Here is a 21,584-nt window from a genome sequence, read left to right as displayed (position 1 = left end):
GTGTATTCATGCAGAGGAAACTATATGCATGAAGCTGTCATATGGGACCTAAATTAGAAGGCTTCTTTAAGAGGAACGCAAACATGAAACTTTAAGTGAAGATCTACATGTCCATTACGCTTTTGGTATGCCAAATAGTTTAGTCTCATTGTGAGTACATCCTTCATAAACAAAAAAGGACGAAAAAATAATAAATCAGGGATGATGTAATTTCTGCACAACCTCCTCCTGACGTAACAGATTCTCAAAGAGTCTGCGTGTTTGTTGGATTTCCTAAGTGAGGCAATGAATGGAAGCCCTTAACAATACGAATCAAGTTAAGTCAAATTAAATCGCTCACTTGTTTTATCACTCTGAAAGTTAACGATACATGCGCAGAATTAAATACACAGAAGAAGCTCCCAAAACCAGAACATTGCTGCGGAACTCTCACCAGGAATAATAACAATTGAAGAAGCAGCATGAAAAATATTTCAACGAACAAATGTTAGCACCTTAAGCAATTCGATTACAGAATAATCACACAATATAATATACCATTAGCCGATATAAACATTCTACACATAAATTTATTTCATTTTATTTTATATATAGTGCAATCACCATGCGGTCATTTTAGCAGGGTGGTACAAACAATCAATGGAATTGCTAGGAAGAAAAATAGTACAAATGCAAACACAAAATACACTCATGTTTCAGTTGTCAGGAGCTTACGCTCTAAAGTGTTTTGAAGAGATTGCTGTCACTGGAAAAGAACATGGCCCTATATCTAGTGCCTATTGCTTGCTAAGAGCATGGAAACCATGCAAACACAACAGTACTTCACGCAGGGACACATGATAGACATCACTATGTCAACAGAAGTTTATTTATCATTTGTAATTCCCGTTAAGCAACGATGCATTTGCTTAGAAACTTGCTTAACTTGCTTAGAAACTTGCTTAACTCCTCCAGTGGGAACGGGCCACACGAAATCGTTTAAGCGCCCAGAGTGCAGTTTATTATTATTATTATTATTATTATTATTATTATTATTATTATTATTATTATTATTATTATTATTATTATTATTATTATTATTATTATTATTATTATTATTATACTTCGGACCAATTATACTTTTGAATTGCTGGGTGAGCAAATCACTTGACCTCAAGCTGTCATATCATATATTAATTGGGAGGTTTCTTCAATATGGCTACGGATAAGTGGCCAAATATTCAGTTAAATATTTCTGCGCTACGTAAAAAGCTCCTTGCTAAACGTCTTGTAGTGCGTATTGTAACATCACATCCGAAATGACCGAGAGACTCAGTATACTAATCGAAAGCCAACGCGTGTCGGTCGCAGCTAGGTCGAGTCTAGATGACTGCTTGTTCCGAGAAAGTGAACGAGGGAAGAGGCACAATAACTTTCGTTTTTACGGCTGTAAGTCCTTTGCGCTGACTCACGTCTTCCACACCCCGCACGGACCGATCGCGACCTCGATCTGAGACACGAACACTCGTCGCCGTTGATTCTCGAGAGTACATTTGGGCCGCACGCTGGTGGACACCATCTGGTCAGCTAGCTCTCTTTGTGATACACTTCTCTGCCAAAGCTTTGCGCTCTCACTTAGGTAGATCACAACGACGCACGGCTGACCACCAAAGTGTCGTCGCTCATGTGGACCGAGAAAACCCGGAATAAGAGCGGTCGCTAGGAACTATAGGGCAGCCGCGGTCATCATGAGCGCGGGCTGCACGGAGAGTGCTAGCGAAAAGGTGTCGCCTATAGGTCTCGCAACAACGTCGAAGTAGGGAGAGCCCACTGCCGGGCGAATTGTGCGGGTGCGTGCATGTTTAGTCAAATTGCGCACTGTGTTAAGGCTGCGAGCTGAACCTGAAACAATGAGGTAGCGAAGATAACGACCGAGAAGAAATGACTACAGGCACAACTATATTGCGCGACTGCTGGTGCCCCGTTTCCTTGCCTTTTGACATTCCAGGTTGTACCTTGAAGCCCCCGTGGCCCACGCCCCCTTGTCCCCCGGCCCTTTCAGCTCCCCAGATGAGATCGTGCCGATGGCCTCCGCGGTGTAAGAATAGTGAAAGCTGCACCGACATGCGCTTCCTGACCGTTAACGCCTGTTCACCTTTCCATTTCTCGCTCCTATGAGTGAGGTACTGGAGAGCGTGAGTGAATTTTCTGCGATCGAATGCAATCGCCGTGTAGACGCGAGTCTTGACTGCGCCAGCCGCTTTCAGTGTTCGCGGCGGGCCGCACCTGCAACTAGTTCGAACACTCTGTTCCCAATCTGCTCACATGAGTGTTCTGCGGTGCTCGCTTCGGGTTTGACCACTTTTGTCTACATTTTCGTAAGGCGCGTGGCCGGAGATTACGGGGTCGCTTTGGGTTCCACCGCATATGCCCTGCGTAACCAAGAGATTGCACCGAGAGGAAGCCACACTTCTATATCGAATAAGGACAGGATCTGCTAATACACCGGCCTGGTTATTTAAAACGGGGCGAATCAATTCTCCGAACTGTACGGCATGCAACGAGACAGGAGACATTGAGCACTTTTTGTGGTCCTGCCAGCAATTCCAAGATGAAAGAGACACTCTCCTGAAAAATCTGCAAAACAAGGACCTTCCGCAAGAGCGCCTGCAACACCTTATATTTTCCGAGGGATCAGTTATAGCCCGTAAAGAAACTTCACGTCTCCTCATTGAATTCTTAAGAGAGACTGGTTTGATGGACATATGGTGAAACCTTTCCGCGGTATTGTGCGAGACGCTCGGGCGGAGCAATTGCCGGCCTTGTTCGCCAGGCTAAACCCGCCTGTTTCTACAATCCACCACCACCACCACCACCACCACCAACCCCCACCACAGGGTTGCCTCCACAGTGCACACTGGTCAATGTTGTGACCATACTTGTGACGTCAAGCTCTGTTTTGCCTGAAGCACGTCACTCGGTGCTGTGGTTGCGTTCTGTTGTTATGATGAATAACTCGACTGGCTGCATTTAGTGACAGTATAGTAGTACGCAGATGTGCTGTTTCTTCGCTATAAAAAGCTATGGCTGTTTTGTCAAACATATAGAATGGGGCTGCGATGTTTTCAACCCATTCGCATTGTCCTATGGAAATGTTCACCGATCGGGTAGCATTTCGTTCTCCTTTCATGTGTGCCGCCTGTTCTTTTTTTTTTGCTGTCATAAATACTTTTAGTTTGTGAAAAAATCATTTATCTTAAAAACTACCGACTGCTACGCATAGTCTCCCCTCTCCCAATTTTTCTGCTTCTTCGGGTCACGACTTCCTCTTTTTTTAACTTGTAACGCAATCAAGCAGTACTCAGTCTTAATTCTGCTTATATTTCGCTTCAACATTGGCAAATAACTCCGGCAATAAAATGTGTAACTCTGACTCATACTTTTAATGTATGGTGCTGCCTGAACTTGCAACAGAGAGTATGCGGATTGCTCATACTTTTCTGTGCTTTCATCGGTGCCTAAGTAAAATCGCACTCGAAACCCTGAGAACCAAGCGCACGAGTGAAAAGTGATGTTAAGTCTAGTTGAAGTGCGCAATGCCCCAACCAGCGCGTTTTTGTATAATGTACAAGCACTGACGCCAGCTACGTTATTCTGACACGTGTGTTGTCTGGAAACGCAAGGTAACAAAATAAGGAGCTGGGCTTTTATCTGTTCCGCATGTCGAGCAGCGCCCACTATACAAAGTTAAATTATTGACACCATTAGAAGTAAACAAGGGTGTCATAACTCTGATACACACTTTTTTGAATGTAAGGGTATGAATTATCGAACGAGTTAGACCCTTATGCATTTTTAAGGCTGTAAATTATACTACAGTGTAGGCAGATAGATAGGCGTAGCATAGAGAACAAATGCTTGTGTACCATCTGTCCTCCCGTCGTTTGAGCTACGCGCCTAAATAAAGTCACGTGGCAGCTAAAATGTTAGCGCACACAGACACTCGGTGCATCAATGAATCTGTGTTGCTTGGGCTTTCTTAATTGTGTGCGCTCTTGTTTCCGAACTGGACCGTTGTTCATTTAAGCTAAGACTTAAATGAAACTTTATTTCATTCATCTCGTGCTGAGCATAAAATTGCGTCTCAAGTGCACGGTATACATCAGCCTCATTCAGACGTGAACGGGCTGCAATATCATCTGCCTTTTCAGATTCTGTTGAAATATAAAAAGAACGCCGAGTGACCAAAATAATTTAGGAGCGCTGCACAGAGTGAGCAAAGAAGGGATTTTTCCAGGTTTTGTTTTTATTAATATACTCGTACTACGTCGTAACTAACTCTACGTCCATACGTGCTCTCCTTTTATTGTGCTTCGTACCCCGAGAAAGAAAATTATACTCGCGTGCAATCTGACGCTCTTGTCTTTCAATATTTGTCGGAATTGTTTTGTTTTTTTTAGAAATATGAGAAACCATTACGGAAAAAACCCCTCAAATTTTCTAATTTATTCGCCTCGCAGATTCAACTTCAGCGCTGCCTTTTCTATGCTGATAGTACGCTCCAGATAGCGCTACCACTAATCGATTCGCAGTTTTTAGGCCTCGCCTGTAAACGAGTCCTAGTTCCGTTGTTTTTCTTTGGTCCGTAGCCATAATTCGCCAGCTTATCGCGGAGGTGGTGCATAAACGGCCATCTAACGGATCTCAGTTTGCCTGCAGCTTGTTCTCCTCAGCGCAGCAGGTGCCGTTAACGGCGCTTTATTTTGCTTCATTTTTTTTTTCTTCGAGAAATGGTAACATAAGGAGAAGCTTGCCCGAGGACACAAGCAGTAATCGAGCAGGTCGCACACTGCGCCATCGTCGTATACGGCGTGCCACCGCAGCCGCGGTACGATTCGTTTCCTCGTTTGAGCTGGACGCGCGTGCCGGTTGTTTGGTCGCGATTCATTCGACGATGATCACCGAAATGGGACAACGCACGTAATTGTTCTGCGCTTGTCGGTCGCGTTGGTCCGTCGTGTGATTACGCACTATTTCTTCCTTGAAAACACGAGCTGAATTACGCGTTTTTTTTTCCTCTTTTCATATCTATACTCATTGTAGAGGCGAATGTCGCTGTATAGCTTTGAAGGACTGTGGGGTTTCTTCAACGCCGTGAGGCGTTATAAAAAAAGCCGCGTGGCGTGCTTTAAGGCTTACGTTCTAATATGGGCATGCACTCTAAACTTTTTCGTATGCAGGAGGAGAACTCATTCGGACGCATTATCTGGCGGCAGGCGACTTAAAAGATAACACGTGGAATATTATATAGGCGGAGCGATAATACATATACCGAGGAGCAGCTAGACGATAGCTAAATAAAACTATGGCGCATCTCACCGCCATTCCCCATTCTGCTGTGCCGTGTTGGTTGGTTAACAATTACCGGCAATGCAATTTTTCTCCTGTGCCCTGAAGTGCTAACAGGAGCATCAATGTGTCTGCAAGGTACATTTCTCCTAAATGGTGGTAAGCGCAGGATTACTGCGAAATTTATATGATTCCATTACTATACTGGAGTTGGGCTGCGCAATCGGGACAGACCCCTAAAGTGAATAACGAAAACTTGATTTAGATAGAACTTAATCAGTGAAATTGCCTTAATTTATTGTCGTCGCACTGCAATCTCTCGTGCCAGTACGTTCCTCATTTTTGTATAATCTAGCTGAGCTGACAGGGAGATCTTTAGTAGTTATGTTCTCACTGCGAAAACAGCCATTAACGTTTCCGGACGTTATTCTGATTAACCTCCCTGCCTTCTGAATTTCTCTTTCCTTCCTTCCTTCCTGCGAAAACAAACACACACCAACTTGGATATACTTGAAGAGCTGCGCTATTGTTCTGACTGAGGAGCGCGGGTCCTTCGGTAGCATAAGAGGTGGTTGAAGACGGCGATTCATTCATGCTTCGGAGCGTACACTGAAACAAAAAAAAAACGGTCTAGTAGAGTTTATTTGTCAACTGGAGCTTTATGGGTAGAAAAGAGAATATATCTTAGCCTGGTGGTCTATTTCTTATACCAGCGAAAACGGACCTTGTACCAAAGAGGACAACGTGTCCATTTATTCCGGGCATATACAGTGCACTCTGACTACCTGGCATTTCCTAGCGGCATCGACAGAGTAAGGCACAGTGATGCACGTCCTTTGGCGTAATTATGTACGGCGCTTACATTTCGCGAGAGGAAGTACCGATGCTACGGAACGAATTCACAGGCGGCGATCACTTAGGGACAGTTGCATGACGTGCCCCGCGAAACGGTAAGTAAGAAAAAGCAGAAGAGTGGCTGATTATCTGGCAGTCTCATCGAGAGTGTCTTGAGATTGGGCTGTTTGAATACATATTTGGGGACAGCCGTAAGACATCTGGCCATATCGTACTCAGTTCTTTTTTTCCTTTTCTTCTGTTTGTTCGTGCATGAGTGCTCTTGCTTACTTTTTGTAAATTATATATGCTGCCCTCATTGGTGAATTCTCAAGTATTGCTTAACTTCTGTCAACGTTCTTTGCTCTGCGTCATGGACAGTGTTTCATTTTGTAACTTTATGCTACCGCCAGTAGTGTACGTTTGCTTTTGTTCTACTTTCCACTTGTACCCACTTCTGCCTTGGTCGCTAATGGGTAGCCGGCAGTATTTGATAAAATAAATAAATAAGAATATGTACAAGAGCAAAAACATTAATGAAAGGCAGGAAGGTTAACCAGGACTGAGACTGTTTGGCTTCCCTGCACTGGGAGAAAGCAAAGGTGAAGGTAAAGATTAGGAAAAGAAGAGAATGGCTGCCGTAGATATCATAGACATATTAAGAGCTCTCTGCTCTGTATCACAGGCGGTCGCTCAGTCCACTGTAGCTTTCCGAAATCGCAGTAGCGCTTGTGTGACCTTTTGTAGCTGCGATGTGCGAGGCCATGGTCCCAAGGTCATTTCCAAGCTGAATGGTTTTCTCTCCAACTGTTTAAAAACTATGCAGAGGTTATGTTGTTCATCCTCGAAGGATGGGCACAGGAGGCATACTATAGTGTCCTCGACACCGCGGGCATTGCACTCGGCGCTATCGGTCATTCCAATAAAATATGTATACGTATTGGTGAATTCAACACCCACGCGTAAGCGGTACACGATTGTTTCATCACTTCGCGGAAGTTCAGGTAACAGCCGCAGCTACATAGATGGGTCAAGAGAAAGCAACCGATGGTGGGGGAATTCGGGGTTTTGCCACTCCTATCTCATGCGGTGCGCTAGCTTGCTCAAGTGTTGGGCTGCACCAGTCCTCGATAAAGGTACAGAAACCAGGTTTGTTCCTTTGAGTCCTAAGTACGAAACACTACGTATGTTAGTGAGCTTAAAGAAATATATATATATATATCTGATGGCCATTCAGGAAGGTGACATGCCTCGGCAAATCATCTGTTATGAAGGAAACGTGGTCAGAATTCAGGTTCTGTTATGATTAACAGGTTCAGAGGCGTTCATCCTCCAAGCAGAAAAAAACATGTTCCGCCCTGGTTCCTGAATCACTAGTGACCTTCTAGCTAGAGAGCGGCTGAGCGTAATCTCAAGGAATTAAATTTCTGGCCTAGAAAAGGTTTGCGCAAGTCGGCGCTTACCGGTAGCCGATGTGTGTAGACGCTATTTCTTACACCTTTAATACGTACGGTAGCTGACATAGCAGAGCCTACGACGGGCACAGATTACCACCAGCTCCGTGTTGTGATGTATTCTACATTTTCACGGGCCATCTAATAAATTATAGAATAAAAAGGTCGGCGTATACAGGCAAAACACTTGAATTCATTCGCACTTTCTTCGGTTTGATGGGTGGTTGCCTCCCATTAGAATTACGTCTTTCAATAAATCTCGTAGCACAGTGAATGCAAACCCTGAAGAAAAGAAAAAGAAAGCTCCTTTGAAACCCTAAATAGATAATCCGGAAGGCACGTTCTCGCACGGCGGTATACATAAGATCCATCCTTTCGGTACCTACTCTATTTCACAGCTGCTAGCGGAAAGGCTACCACTCAGCTGGCATTCGGTGCTGACTGCTTGAAATTATGTACTCGCGATATGACGCTCACGCCTTTCTTGCTTTTGCGCCCTCCGCCATTTTCGCGTCTCTCTGCTTGAACCGTTCGCAAAAAAGCGGTCCAAAAGAGGTACCGACCATATATCCGCATTCGGCACCCATCTATCTCGCTGGTGCAGCCTCGTTCATGCCAAGCACGGACGTCGGCGAATTCTGCGTTGCTAGAGGGGGCAACCATCCCTGCTCATCTTGATGACGGGGAGCAAGCGGCGCGGCCCATGTGACTGAGTCACTTATCAAACTCGTTCAACCGTGCAGCGAGTGCAACAGCAGATATTTATAAGCGCAAACTTTGCTTCGTTTCTTTCTTTCTTTCTTTCTTTCTTTCTTTCTTTCTTTCTTTCTTTCTTTCTTTCTTTCTTTCTTTCTTTCTTTCTTTCTTTCTTTCTTTCTTTCTTTCTTTGTCGCCAGCGCGTGAAAAGTGGTAGCGGCGTGTTTACGTATACGACGGCGCAAAACGACGCTGTTCTCACATACAGGTGTGCCGCGCAGCAGCGGATCCTTGAGCGGACCGCAGATGTGCGCTCCTATTGCGCGTGTGCTTGATTGCCGGGAGTTGTGAACTCATGGAGCGACGGCAGCCGGCGTTGAGTGTATGCCTCGTCGGTGGTGCTTGGCACAACGCCTCCGTTCGTCGCTTCTGCATGCGCGCAATGTTTGGCGTGCTGCAGTAGATAATTGAATGTTTCCTTCGCTTCGAAGCCAGAACCTTGGCCATGGGAAGCGCAGCAGCGGAAACATCGACATTAATTTTCACTTGTATTATGGCAAACCTGACGCGAAATATCAGTGTATGAGCTATTCTTAGCATTCTGTTTCCAATAGCAGGTCAGGTCTGGAATCGAGCTCGCGTACGCGTGCTGAGTAGCAGAGTTGCAGCACGTTTGGGTAACATGCACTGGCTTGATTTAATACGCGCTGGTTAATAGCTGTTGGTTTAGCAGGCGTAACATGTATTGGCGCAGCGATGTAATCTTCAGACGGGCGCGCTGTTACTCTGGCATTCCTAGACAGTATAGGCAGCGTAGTAGCAGCACCGCTTCTGGTACAGCGAGATCATAAAAAGAAATATAAGAACGTAATAATAGGTTTAATTCCCCCTCATGGTGCAGTGCATGTCAATGAGATCCTTTGCCTTATTCAGCGGCCGTGCGGTACACCGATAGATTATTTCTTGAAAACGTTCTCGGGCATTTCCTTGCGGGTTGAAGTTTGCTTATTCCTGAAAAATAGAACGAACAACATTCTCGCTGTCAGTTCACGCGCCGAAATTATGGCACCCGACGACACAGGGTTCCACGATGTTAGAGGTAGCTTTACGTTAGCGCTTTCCTTCTTCTTTATCGCATTGTTTCAACAAATTTGTAGTCCCTCCTTAAAGACTTACAGAATAAGACGAACCTGGTTTCTATTTTAGAACCGGTTTCTGCTAGTCTCGCTATATTAAACTATTTCACTTGAACTTGTCTATTAACATAAAAAAACAAAAGAAAGCAAGAATGCTCTTGAGGGCTACGCTGTTGTTTCGCTGTAAGACACACAGCAGTTTAAGAAACTGGGGCTGAATTCACAAAGATTTCCTTTGGCAAGTTCTCAGTGCCATTGACCAGCAAGGCTTCACTAATAAAAGGTCTAACATCACGATGTGCTGGAACGCACTTACGAACGCTCGAACTGTTCGTAAGTGTGGATGCCAGCCTATCGTTCTAACGTAGGTTAATTTTTGGGAATAGACGCCCTGAACAGGTTGAGAAATAGTGAGCGAAACAAGCTGTCTTGCACCAATATTGAAAGCTCTGCTTATTGGTACAGACATTAAAGTTAAACACCATTAAATCGATTTAGAGCCTTAAATATATTTTCAAAACTCAATTTTCGAAAACTTCACGATGATAGACTGATTATTGGAAACGAAAAGAAGATTAAGTCGATGTTTACATTTTCGGATTTCACGCCGAAACCTCCGTGCCAGCACGCCTGCGTGACGACGTATCCTAATGTATATGATCATATTTTGGCAGCATATAATCGCATTGGTGTATTCCTATCGCGGTGGCGGTCTGTGACGGATGATTATGCTCAAAAGTAATCTATGTTGCAACGGCTGTTTTGTCCCCTGTTTTCATCCTGTTGTCCGATGGAATATGTGCACGACCACGTTCAATAAACAATAAGTTATTAGCAGCGCTCAGCCTTCGTCTCCCCTGTCGTCCTGTGCGCCCTTTTGCGCTGCACTACAAGTAAAAATAGAAGAAGAAAAAAAGAAAACAAATTTGATCAACGTATGCGTCTAGTCTCCGAGGTTGCTTAAAGATTGACGCACATTAGCAAGTTGGTGTTTGCGGCTGTTCTCTACCCTATTTTGAAGCGCCTATCTTTGCACTAGACATGTGCTGGTAAAGTTTGTTTTTGACGTCACTTAGGATGAGTAGATCTGTGTATTGGTTGTTTCCAAAACAAACCTTTTGTTGCGAGTTCATCGCTTGTATGGTCTACTTCTTTTCTATGTTACGGTTTTCTTTCTTGCGCTTTTTCGTTTGTAAGCCGCGAATGGGTGTCTGGGGCGGCAGCACGAAGAAACAAGGCAGCGCCGGAAATAGATGTCGGACAGAAGACTTCCGCCGCTGCGGCAAATGGCTGCGATAACGCACTAGACAAAAGCGCTCTTATCCTGCATTTTAAGCCGCTCAGCTTGTGTACGTGGGCGCCATGAGCCGGATACGGTGTCTCCGCCGTCGAGAATTAAGGCAGTGACTGCGAAATGCGTCTGCCCTGTTCAAATCACGATAGTCCGGCGGCTGCAGCCTCCCGATGTTTGCTCCCAAAATATGATAGCTCTCTTTCCTCCTTCTGCGGCGTCACTCTTAGTGCTCATTATTCTTTTATCACGTGTTTTCTTGTTGCAGATCCGCTTCTCCAGGGATTTGATAGCCACCGTTCGCATGGCGCATCGGGCTGTGTCGGACAAAAGCATGTGTACAAGGCGTGATTTGTTTTGATTAATTTGGACGAAATTGAAAATGTTGACAGCTATTGTATCGCCGCATTCTCCACAACCAGTAAATTACTCAATCATTGAAGGCTAAATTACTGAAATTATTTATGGGACTTCTCGGGCCAGAAACATGGTATCGTTATGAGACACGCCGCAGTGCGCCCCTGTGCATTGGTTATTACCACCTCGAGTTCTTTAATTAATGCGCGCTTAAGTTAAATACACGATCGTTCTTTTTTTTTTGTATTTCAGCCCCGTCGAAATCCGGCTGTGTCTTGGCTGGTATCGAATCCGTGATGTCACGCGCGGCAGCGCAACACAATATTTACTAATCCACCGCGGTGGGTACGGCGAAAAACTGTTGGCATGACGTGGTATAAGGAACGTCCCGAAAATAAAGCATTTCACAAGGTGGCAAAACAGACAGTAAAACAGACAGTGGCAAAACAGACAGTCCAAGCAGACAGCAAAACAGACAGTAAACAGACAGTAAACAGCACTTCCAGCAATTTCTGGGAATAATCACCTGTCAAATAACCAAGACTAACCGATAATACTCAATAAATAAAAAAAATACACAGGGACATGCTAAGTGCTCACACGTGTACGCAATGTAGATTTTCTTAAACAAAGTTAATTAGCAAATCATTTGAGTGCCTAAAGCGGTTCGTTTCTTTTTACATCTGTAATCCATATTTAAATTTTGTAGGTGCAAGATAGCGCAATTCGGTTTCATGAGATGGATTACTGGAATTAATAGAATTGCCATCATGAGATATCGAAACGCTTATTACCTATAAATCATGATCTCCATAGTTAAATTCCTAACTAATCATCTCGTGGCAGATTGCAACTGACGATTCGGAGTCGCAAGCCACAAGCACCTCATACTAATATTGGAACAGACGTAAGTATTTAGATATGTCTTAGCAAATTGTGCGTGAAAGTACACTGAAATTCTAGTTAAATTGGTCTTCCGCTGCTTAAGTAAAGGTTTTGACAGTCATGCTAGTGGAATACTGCATCTTACGGGAAGACTGATGGCGACTGTCTCACAACTCGTGCTAATGTGCTGTTTGACTTGAGAATTCGCTGCGTCCCACTCCTAAATTGTTATATCCTGGTTAAAACAGTTTTAAATATATAATTAGTGAATTTTTATTAAACACTTAATTACGTATTTCAGTTTCTCGTGGAAGTAACGTCCGCCTCTTCGTGTAATCCAGCTCAAGGATTAGCATTATGCTCTTTGCCGCAAGGGATTCCTTTAAATGTTATGTATAGATTAAAATAATATCACCGGTACATACGTAAAAATATATTTGTTTACTATAAAATAAATGCAATGGTATAGTATACGTCAATACTACTTATGACCCTACAATGACCGGAAACTTTCCGTTGGCTCATCACTTTCACTTTAGATACTTTTTACAGCATTATTATTATTATTATTATTATTATTATTATTATTATTATTATTATTATTATTTTGAAGAGCGAAAGTGCGGATAGGGGTGCTTGCCTTTTCTACGCGTCAGTCGACGACAAGCCACAGAGTGCGCCCCATGTTGCGTATGCTTGCTGGTTCATGCCCGCATGGCACAAGACGCACACTGAGTGCTCGCCTCTGCATCCGGCCCACCCGTGTAGGCGGAATGACCGCGTCCCGCACGCTACCACTCGTCCTCTTCGGCAGCCTACATGATCGCGCGTAATATTGGAGAAAGCGGCGATCAGGGCAGATTAGCGTTGACCGAGGGGTCGTAGGAATGGACGGGGCGGAAGGGACTCTTTAAACCTCGACGACGTGGGGTGGGGGCCTGCAGTGGCGGGGCATTAAGTCTGCCCCACTTTCGGCAGCAATTACAGCGCTTGGCGTTGGGGTGCCTGCATCGGAAACGCCCCGCCGTTCTTCGCTTAGTCGGGGTGGGACCCATCGTGGCTTTATACATACGGGGTCACACGCGAGTCATTTGCGCGCCATACAGAGCTATACGGCATCGTTATTATTTCTTCGCTGTAGCTGTTTTAGTACGCGAACGTTCGTCCGATTTATGTAGCCGATAAGCACGAGCCGCATTGTCATCGCTGGAGCTAAAGGTGTGCTTAAATCGTTTCTTCATTCCAGGTCACACTGAAGAAGGAAGAGCAAGAGCCACACACGCGCGCAAAGTGGCGCAGACAAAAGGCATATGCAAAAAAAGAATGGAAGTAGCTGAGCCCATGGCAGTCTGAGTGGTTCCACGGAAAAACTTGGGGAAAGAAATTGACAGAGCACTCTCTTTCCACTAACTTGCATCACAAACATGCAAACACATATGTACACTTGTGGCTTTCTCAAGGTGTCTTCTATCGTTTAACAACGCCTGTTCCATCGCTTTACAGTATTCGTTTGATATATACCCTTTCAAATAAGCATCAACCTAACTCGTTCTCAAGTGAACGACACTGAGACTTCTTTCTACAAGGTATCCGCTGTGTTTATTAGTTTTTTTTTTCTTGTAATGAGGAGACGTAACGTAGATATAGCATCATGGCACATCGTTCTTCATCCTTTTGCTATAGCCGCATACGTTAGTAGAACAACCAGCCCAGCTTTCAGCGCAGCAATGCAGCCACCAGTGCAAATGGTGGAAAATCCGGAAAGAGAAGCTCCCAGGCTTTCCTCCTCTGAAGCATTCAACTCACCGATGCAGACCGCAAACGAAAAAAAAGACAAAGTTATTACACTGATTTTTGTATTTTGTCGGACACCCCTTTTTGTAAAGTCCTCGAGGGGCGCTGTCTTACCTGACTGTCAACATCCGTCATATATACTTGCGTTGATGGTAGGAAACTCATTACATCGCGCTTGCACGAGCATTTTCAGGGAGATTTTGCTCTCCACGGCTTCGTGTAGAACCTGGTGGCGTCCACTGCCGCGATTGCAGTGGGCACCACCACAACAACGACAACAAAAAGAGTCACTCTATACGCCAAATAAACAAATTACATTAATTAGCGTCTTAGTTGCAACCTTCACGGCGCACGTGTGCATTTGAACGTTGGAAGAAATCCCACTGGAAGTATAGTTCCGTGTTTCTACATTACAAAACGGCCATGAAACTGGAATAACTGGCATCATATTATTCGCTTAATTTACTTGATTACGCACGCAGAACTGCGAAGCGCGGGTCACATTGCGACCCACTTGTGACGTCGCAGGGTAACGTGAAATGGAGCCTTGCTATACGTCCCCACAAAGCCGTCCGTCTCGACCGCTTCATGCAGTTTCATGTTGCGTCATGCTTTAAGGTCGCACATGGCTTGAGCAGAGAGCCGCGTTTTGTGGTGTCGCGTGAGTAATCTGGTAAATAGGATGAATAATTTGGCGCTAGTTATGTCGGTCTACATGGCCACTTTAAAACATAAGCATGTCCCGAAACGCTGAAAACTAGGTAGTTAATTAACAAAATTAGTATATTTATTAAATGATTTGCTTTGGATGTTCTTGCAAATGATGTCCGCCTGGGCAGATAATTAATCTGTAGTGGCGTAATTCGGGTAACATTTGTAGGCTATCTCAATCGTACCGTATTTCATGCGCAATGAGAGTGACGTTCATCGGGTCTCCTCGGCCGTCCTGAAAAGTCAGAGAGAGAGAGAGAGAGAGAGAGAGAGAGAAAGGCAAAGGAAAGACAGGGAGGTTCACCAGAGATTATCTCCGGTTGGCTACCCTGTACTGAGGGAGGGGAAAAGGGAAGCGATAGGTGAGAGGGAGAAGGATTAAAAAAAAGAAACTACACACACACGCACGTACACACAAACTGTTTCTGTGGGTAATGTCACGCAGCCCGCAAAGGCGTTCCTACTGTGATGCAGTGCACCGTACAATCCTGAGTCACACAGTGAAGTCACAATCTGTCAGAAAGTCCAGTGTCTTTTAAATACCGCAGCAGCGCCTTCATAGCCGATCGCGCCGATGTTCGCGTAGGCCAGCGTCCAAGGATCTTGTTTCCTGACAGTGGGTGCTTGTCCAGTTTGTCTAGGGTGGCTGAGAGGACTGCTCTTTGCGGGTTGAAACGAGAGCACTCACAAAGAAGGTGCGCGATTGTTTCATTGCACCCGCACAAGTCACAAAGTGGGTTGTCGGACATTCCGATAAGAAAGGAGTACGCATTTGAAAATGCTACTCCAAGCCATAGACGAACTAGAAGGGTACAGTCGCGTCGCGGAAGCTCGGGCGGAATACGGAGTTGTAAAGTAGGGTCCAGGGTATGAAGTCGTGCACTTGTGAAATCGGATGAATTCCACTGAGCTAATGTCAGGTCGTTTGCCAGTACGGCAAGTTTTTTCGCTGCATCGGCTCTCGAAAGAGGAATGGCAACGCACCTGACGCCGTCATGGGCAGATCGGGCAGCTGCGTCTGCTCGATCATTGCCGTGTATGCCACAGTGACTAGGCAACCACTGATATATGATATAGTGTCCCTCATCAACTATGCGATGGTGTACTTCTCTGATCTCTGCGACGAGCTGTTCATGTGATCCATGGCGCAGTGCTGAGAGTACACTCTGTAGGGCTGCCTTGGAATCACAGAAGACTGACCATGCATGCGGTGGTTCCTCCTGAATGAAATGGAGAGCCGCACGCAAGGCTACCAGTTCAGCAGCTGTCGTTGATGATACACGTGACGTTTTTAGCTGTATTTCGATGGATCTTGTTGGTATCACCACAGCAGCAGCTGAACTTGCATAGGTGACTGAGCCATCGATGTAAACGTGTACGCGGCCGCTGTGCACCTCATGTATAAGTTGTAATGTGGCCTGCTTCAGGGCAAACGACGGCATGTTAGCCTTTTTAGTGATTCCTGGGATGGTGAGGCGTACTTCAGGTCTGTGCAGGCACCATAAAGGTGTGGATGGTCTTCCTGCAGGCATGTAGTTCATTGGCAATGAGGTGCGATTGGCAACAATCATACGACTGATAGCTGCATGTGGCCTTTCTGCGGGTAGAGCGGCAAGGTGGTGAGAAGGTAGTCGGGCAACGTGGCGAATATGCACTCCGAGAGCGTCGGTTACCAGGTACGTTGTTATTGGGTGATCTCGAGCTATGACAATCGTTGCCGCTGTAGACGCACACCTCAGAAGGCCGAGACACGTCCTTAGGGCTTGAGCTTGTAGTCCCTGGAGTACACGCAGGTTTGTTTTGCAGGTGTTTCCAAGCACAGGGAGGCTGTATCTTGCGAAGCCGAGGAACAAGGCGTTATAAAGCTGCAGCATTGATCGCACCGATGTGCCCCATGACTTTCCGCCGAGAAACTTGAGGAGATGTATTATTGTCAGCAACCTCTTCTTTAGGTACGAAACGTGCGGGCTCCATGATAGGTCGCGGTCGATAATTACCCCTAAAAAGCGGTGTTTACGTGCATTTGCAACTGCTTGTCCGTTGACACTTACAGAATAACGCTTCATTGCCTTCCGAGTGAAAGTAACAAGGCAGCATTTCTCTGAAGATAGCTCCAAGTTCTGTTTTCGCAAGTACAGCGATGTTATCGTAGCTGCCTTTCGTAGCCGTGCTCGTACCTGCAGTCGTGTTACAGCAGACGCCCAAATGCAGATGTCGTCGGCATAGATTGATACTTGAACTGTGTTGGGCAAGCATCTGACTAGGCCAACGAGCACTAGGTTGAATAGCGTCGGGCTCAACACTCCGCCTTGCGGTACTCCACAGAACGTTTGGTGTTGAGTCGTGGCGCCTTCCTCGGTCATCACGAAGAAATGCCTGTCAGTCAAATAACTGCACAGCCACTGAAAAGTGCGGCCACCGATTCCTGCTTCAATCAGAGCCTCTATAATGGCATAATGTGCTACATTGTCATAGGCGCCTTTTATGTCAAGGAATAATGCCGCAGTGAGTCGTTTCATCCGTTTTTGATGTTGAACATACGCGACCAAATCGATGACATTATCTATGGATGAGCGCCCACGCCGGAAGCCAGCCATAGCATCTGGGTACACGTTGTAACTTTCCAGGTACCATTCCAGGCGCGTCAAAATCATTCGTTCCATTATTTTCCCTATGCAACTGGCCAGAGCGATGGGGCGGTACGATGACAAGTTTAACGGTGATTTACCAGGTTTGAGAAGTGGAACCAAGCGGCTGCATTTCCATTCACGTGGAACCAAACCGTTGCGCCAAGACTCGTTGTAAAGGTTTAGCAGCATGAGGCGTGCATTCTGCCCAAGATTGGCGAGCGCCGCATAGGTAACGCCGTCCAGCCCAGGTGACGAAGAGCGCCTGCAAGTCGCTAGTGCCGCTTCAAGCTCCTCCACCGAAAACATTACATCCATGCGGGAGTCCCGTGGCACAGGAGTGGCACATGGTGTAAGGTCGCGTTGAGGCTGCGAGCTGGCAAGTCTTGAGCAAAATTCTTCGGCAACGTCTATTTCTCTGCGACCGTGTTGCAAAGCGAGGGACTTAAAAGGAACACGCTGTTGCGGTAATACACGAAGTCCACGCACAGTTCTCCATATCTGAGATAATCGCTGACGTGGATCCAACGACTCGCAGAAACGTTTCCATCTTTGAGATTGAAGTGCATCAATGCGGCGTTGAATCTTCTTTTGCATCCGCCTTGCCTCTCTGAGATCATGGATGGATTTGGTTCTCCTGTATCTTCTTTCAGCCCGCCGGCGAACTGCTCGTAGTCGCTGCAGTTCGGCTTCAAATTCATCGTATTTCGGGAAAGGCTGATGAGCACGCGTAGTATCTTGCATGGCTTTTTGAATTTCGTTTTCCAGACTTGAATGGTTCCCTTGCTGACATACTTCCTCCATGTGCGACCGAAACGCCGACCAGTCAATTCTCCGGAGTGTCGTGGAGGGGCATTTAAATAGTCCCTTGATCTTCAGGTACGTCGGAATGTGGTCGCTTCCACGGGATTCGATGTCTGGAAACCATTGCACGTTTGTTTCAAGACGCCGAGAAACCAGGGTCAAGTCTAGGCAGCTGCTGTATGTAAGCCCGCGTAAATATGTTGGGCTACCATCATTGAGGCAGTGAAGGTCGTGCTGTGTGGCAAAGGATGCTAGTCTCCTTCCCCTGGAGTCCATCTTCAAGCTCCCCCAAAGCGGATGGTGGGCATTAAAATCTCCGGTGAGAATCGTAGGGTGGGGTGTCGCTGATAGCACGTCGTGCAGTCGTTTAGAGTCGAATCCGCGTGAAGGAGCAAGGTAAACAGCAACGAGTGTGAACGTAAACTTGTTCGTTTTCACAATTAAACAAACGTACTGGTTGTCGTCGTGCGGCGCGACTGGGTGCAACACGTATGTCAGATCACATCTAATATATACAATTACCTTGCTTACATCACCACAGGTAGAGGACATGAATGCCTCATAGCCAGAAATGAGTATAACATTCTGCACGTTCGGTTTGCAAATCACAAGTATGGGAAATCGGTTTTCGAAAACGTAGTGTCTGAAATCTGAAATTCTCGATTTAAGACCACAGGCATTCCACTGCAGTAAAGATGCTTTCTTGACTTCCTTGTGGAAAGGCAGCGAGGGGCGGGCCATGGTGCTATGCGATGCTTTCAAGTACTGGAGTCAGCGCGTCCAGCACTTGCAGTGCGCTAGAGCAGCCGGAGTGTCCATGTTTGTCAGTAGTAGACGCATGACATTCGTGAGGGATTTGAGCATAGCAATCACTTGTGAATCCTTGTCTCGCACTTGGTCAACTGAAGTGACATTTGACGTTAAGTGGCGAGTCATGTGCTGTGGCTCTGGCGCGTGGCATGTCTTCGGCAGTGCTGGCCACACCTCACTTGATGAAGCAGAAATAGCAGGGCCGCTTTTATCGTTGACATTCGTGCTGTTACTGGAGACAGATGGAACAGGAGGTGGCGTTGCCGGACGAGACTTTTCCTTTGAACCGAAAGAGGATGTCGCAGACTTTCGTTTCCGAGAGTGGTGTCGCCTTATCGCTGCAGAAGCATCTCTGTGTGATGATCCGTCTCTGGCCATTTTCCGCAAGATTTTCTGCTCTTTCTTTAGGCGTGGACAGTCTTTTGAGGATGCGACGTGTGGGCCTTGACAATTAGGGCACTTGAGCTCTGTTGCACGGCAGGTGTCCATGTCGTGTTGTTTGGAACATCGTGGGCATGTCGCTGTATTTCGGCAGACAGCGCTCACATGTCCAAATCTTTGACACCTTCTGCACATAAGTGGTTTGGGTACGAAAGGTCGTACCACATGCCGAAAGTGTCCGACCTTTACATGTGACGGTAGACAGTCACTTTTAAACACGAGCCTTACACAGGTCGACTTGCCGAGGCGCCGAGCTTGTAGTAAGGCAACACCATCAGTGGCAGGTTTGATTAAAATTGGCAGGTTGCTGTCGCTAATCGATGTGTCAATATCATAAATGACACCAGCCGTGGTTTCGTTGTCCTGTGGAGTGAGGTAGTGGACGTTGATGCTGCCCAGGAGCTTTACTGCCATCAAAGCATTCATTGCGCTTTGGTTATGGACATCAATAGCCAGGACGTTCTTTCGAGTATTAATTCTGATATCCTTGATTTCTCCTGGGACAAGAGCCTCCAGAGAAACGGAAATCGCTTGTCTATTAAGGCGGTTGAGGTTGTCGGCGGGTGTGTCCGGCACAAGAAGAATAGTGTGCGCAGACGGCCTTCGCTGTGGCATGACGGTAGACTTACTTGACGAAGACCGTCCGCTGATGTTTCTTCTCTTGGCCTTGCGATGTACCACTCTTTCGAAGCCTTCGTCATCTGAGGCGTCATCACTTGAGCAGGAGTACAGCGCAGTGTCCTCGCTGTCAGCTTGACTCGGTGGGCAATTTCTCTTTCTCGGGCCGGTACCTGCCGAAGCAGTCACGTCGCGGCGGCATTCTGCCGACTCCACTTCCATTGCCGTGGCAATGGGAACGGCGTCACCCAGTAAAACACGGGAAAAAGCCGAAAATACTGCAGCGCGAAGGAACAGTGGTCCCTACGAGAATCACTTCGTCATCCTTCCCTGAAAAGTCAGAGAAGCTCGTTGTACTTTTGAGGAGTCTCGGCAGCCGCGCATTTGAATTGAATTGAATTTCATTGCCTTTATTTCTATAAACATATAATTAATGGGGATTTAAGGAAAAAGTTGCACACAGCAACTTGACGGACGCTAAAACCCTGTCTGAGGGCATCAGCGGCAGGCACGAGCACTGATTTAGGACAGAAAACACGAAGAATACATTACAATACTATACAATGTTTGCTTCAACATTACCGGCAAAAAAGAAAATTTCAGTATGAGGCCAACACTACAAAAGATCAAGCAACCCGCACTTTACACATGAGAAAAAAAGCAGGAAATTGCAAATTTTGCAATTTAGGAAAATGGCACAAAACATCAAATTCAGTCATGATCAGATTTCGCTGAAAAACTCATTTAAACGCGCAACAGGGAAACAAGTGGCATCGATGTTATTGCGCATGAGTATGTTTAATAGGCGTGGTAACCGATGATGTAGCATTTGAAAAGTGTAGTTGGCTTGAAGACGTGGCACATGCCATTGTTCGGGTGATCGTGTGCTGTATTCTTTTCTTTTTCAAACTAACCGCGTTAAGGACCGAACTAATAGTTGGTTTTGTTTCTCGTCTTTACAAGAGAGGTGCAGTATGAGTGTCTGCTGGAGCATTACAGATAGTACGAATTACCTTTTTTTGAAGCAGGAATAGTCTAAGTTCGTCTAATAGTCTAAGCTCCATACCAGACAGCAGTAGTGTATGTGACTCAGGAAGAGAGCATTGTATAAGAGAAGTTTGATTTTGCGTGGCAGTGGTTTTAAACTGAAGAATATTCCAGCGAATTGCGCGAGTTTTCTTGCAAGGAAGTCTATGTGATCCGTACGTGATATATGGCTATCAAAAAACAAGCCTAATGTTTTCGCAGGCCGGACAAGCTCAATTCTTGAAGCGCCTATTAAAATGTCAGTCTCTAAGTTCACGCGTTTATTTTTGCCTTGAAATATAATAGCTTTGCTTTTGTCAGTGTAAATTTTTAAGCCATCGTCCTGTGACCATGTACGTATTTCAGCAGGGGCAGGATTTTCAGTCCAAATTAGGTTTAACTTGTGTTGGGAGCTGCTGCTGCGCTAATGCCCCCAAACGCTGCTCAACGTTCTGCCGATCCTGGTGGGCACAATACGAATCACGCATTTGGGCGAGACGGGCCTCGCGAGCTTCAGCCGCCTTCTTGGTGTGGCTGGCGGGTGCTTAGCTCCCGTAGACATTCTCACGTGACCACGAAACGTGTACAGCCTCAGAACGCTTGCGTTTCCTCTGTTCAGCTTGACAGCTGTCTTTCCACTCGGCGGCATGTTGCCATTACTAATCCCTTTGGGGTAATCTATGGTCTTTCTTCTTCAGCGTGCCAGGCAGTGGCCGGCGAAGTAGGATACGTCACGCCGGCTACGCCAGAATCGCCCAAGATTTGCCCCCTG

General features: G+C 46.1%; 1 protein-coding gene across 1 annotated transcript in view; it reads left to right on the top strand.

The window, feature by feature from the left end:
- The window catches only part of LOC135901442 (protocadherin gamma-C3-like), a 288,857-nt gene that overhangs the window by 99,941 nt on the left and 167,332 nt on the right, over positions 1–21,584 (top strand). The gene's annotated exons all lie outside the window — the stretch shown is intronic.

This window comes from Dermacentor albipictus, chromosome 1 (genome assembly GCF_038994185.2).
Source record: "Dermacentor albipictus isolate Rhodes 1998 colony chromosome 1, USDA_Dalb.pri_finalv2, whole genome shotgun sequence".
Classification (NCBI taxonomy): Eukaryota; Metazoa; Arthropoda; class Arachnida; order Ixodida; family Ixodidae; genus Dermacentor; species Dermacentor albipictus.
This window is presented reverse-complemented; position numbering and strand designations above follow the sequence as displayed.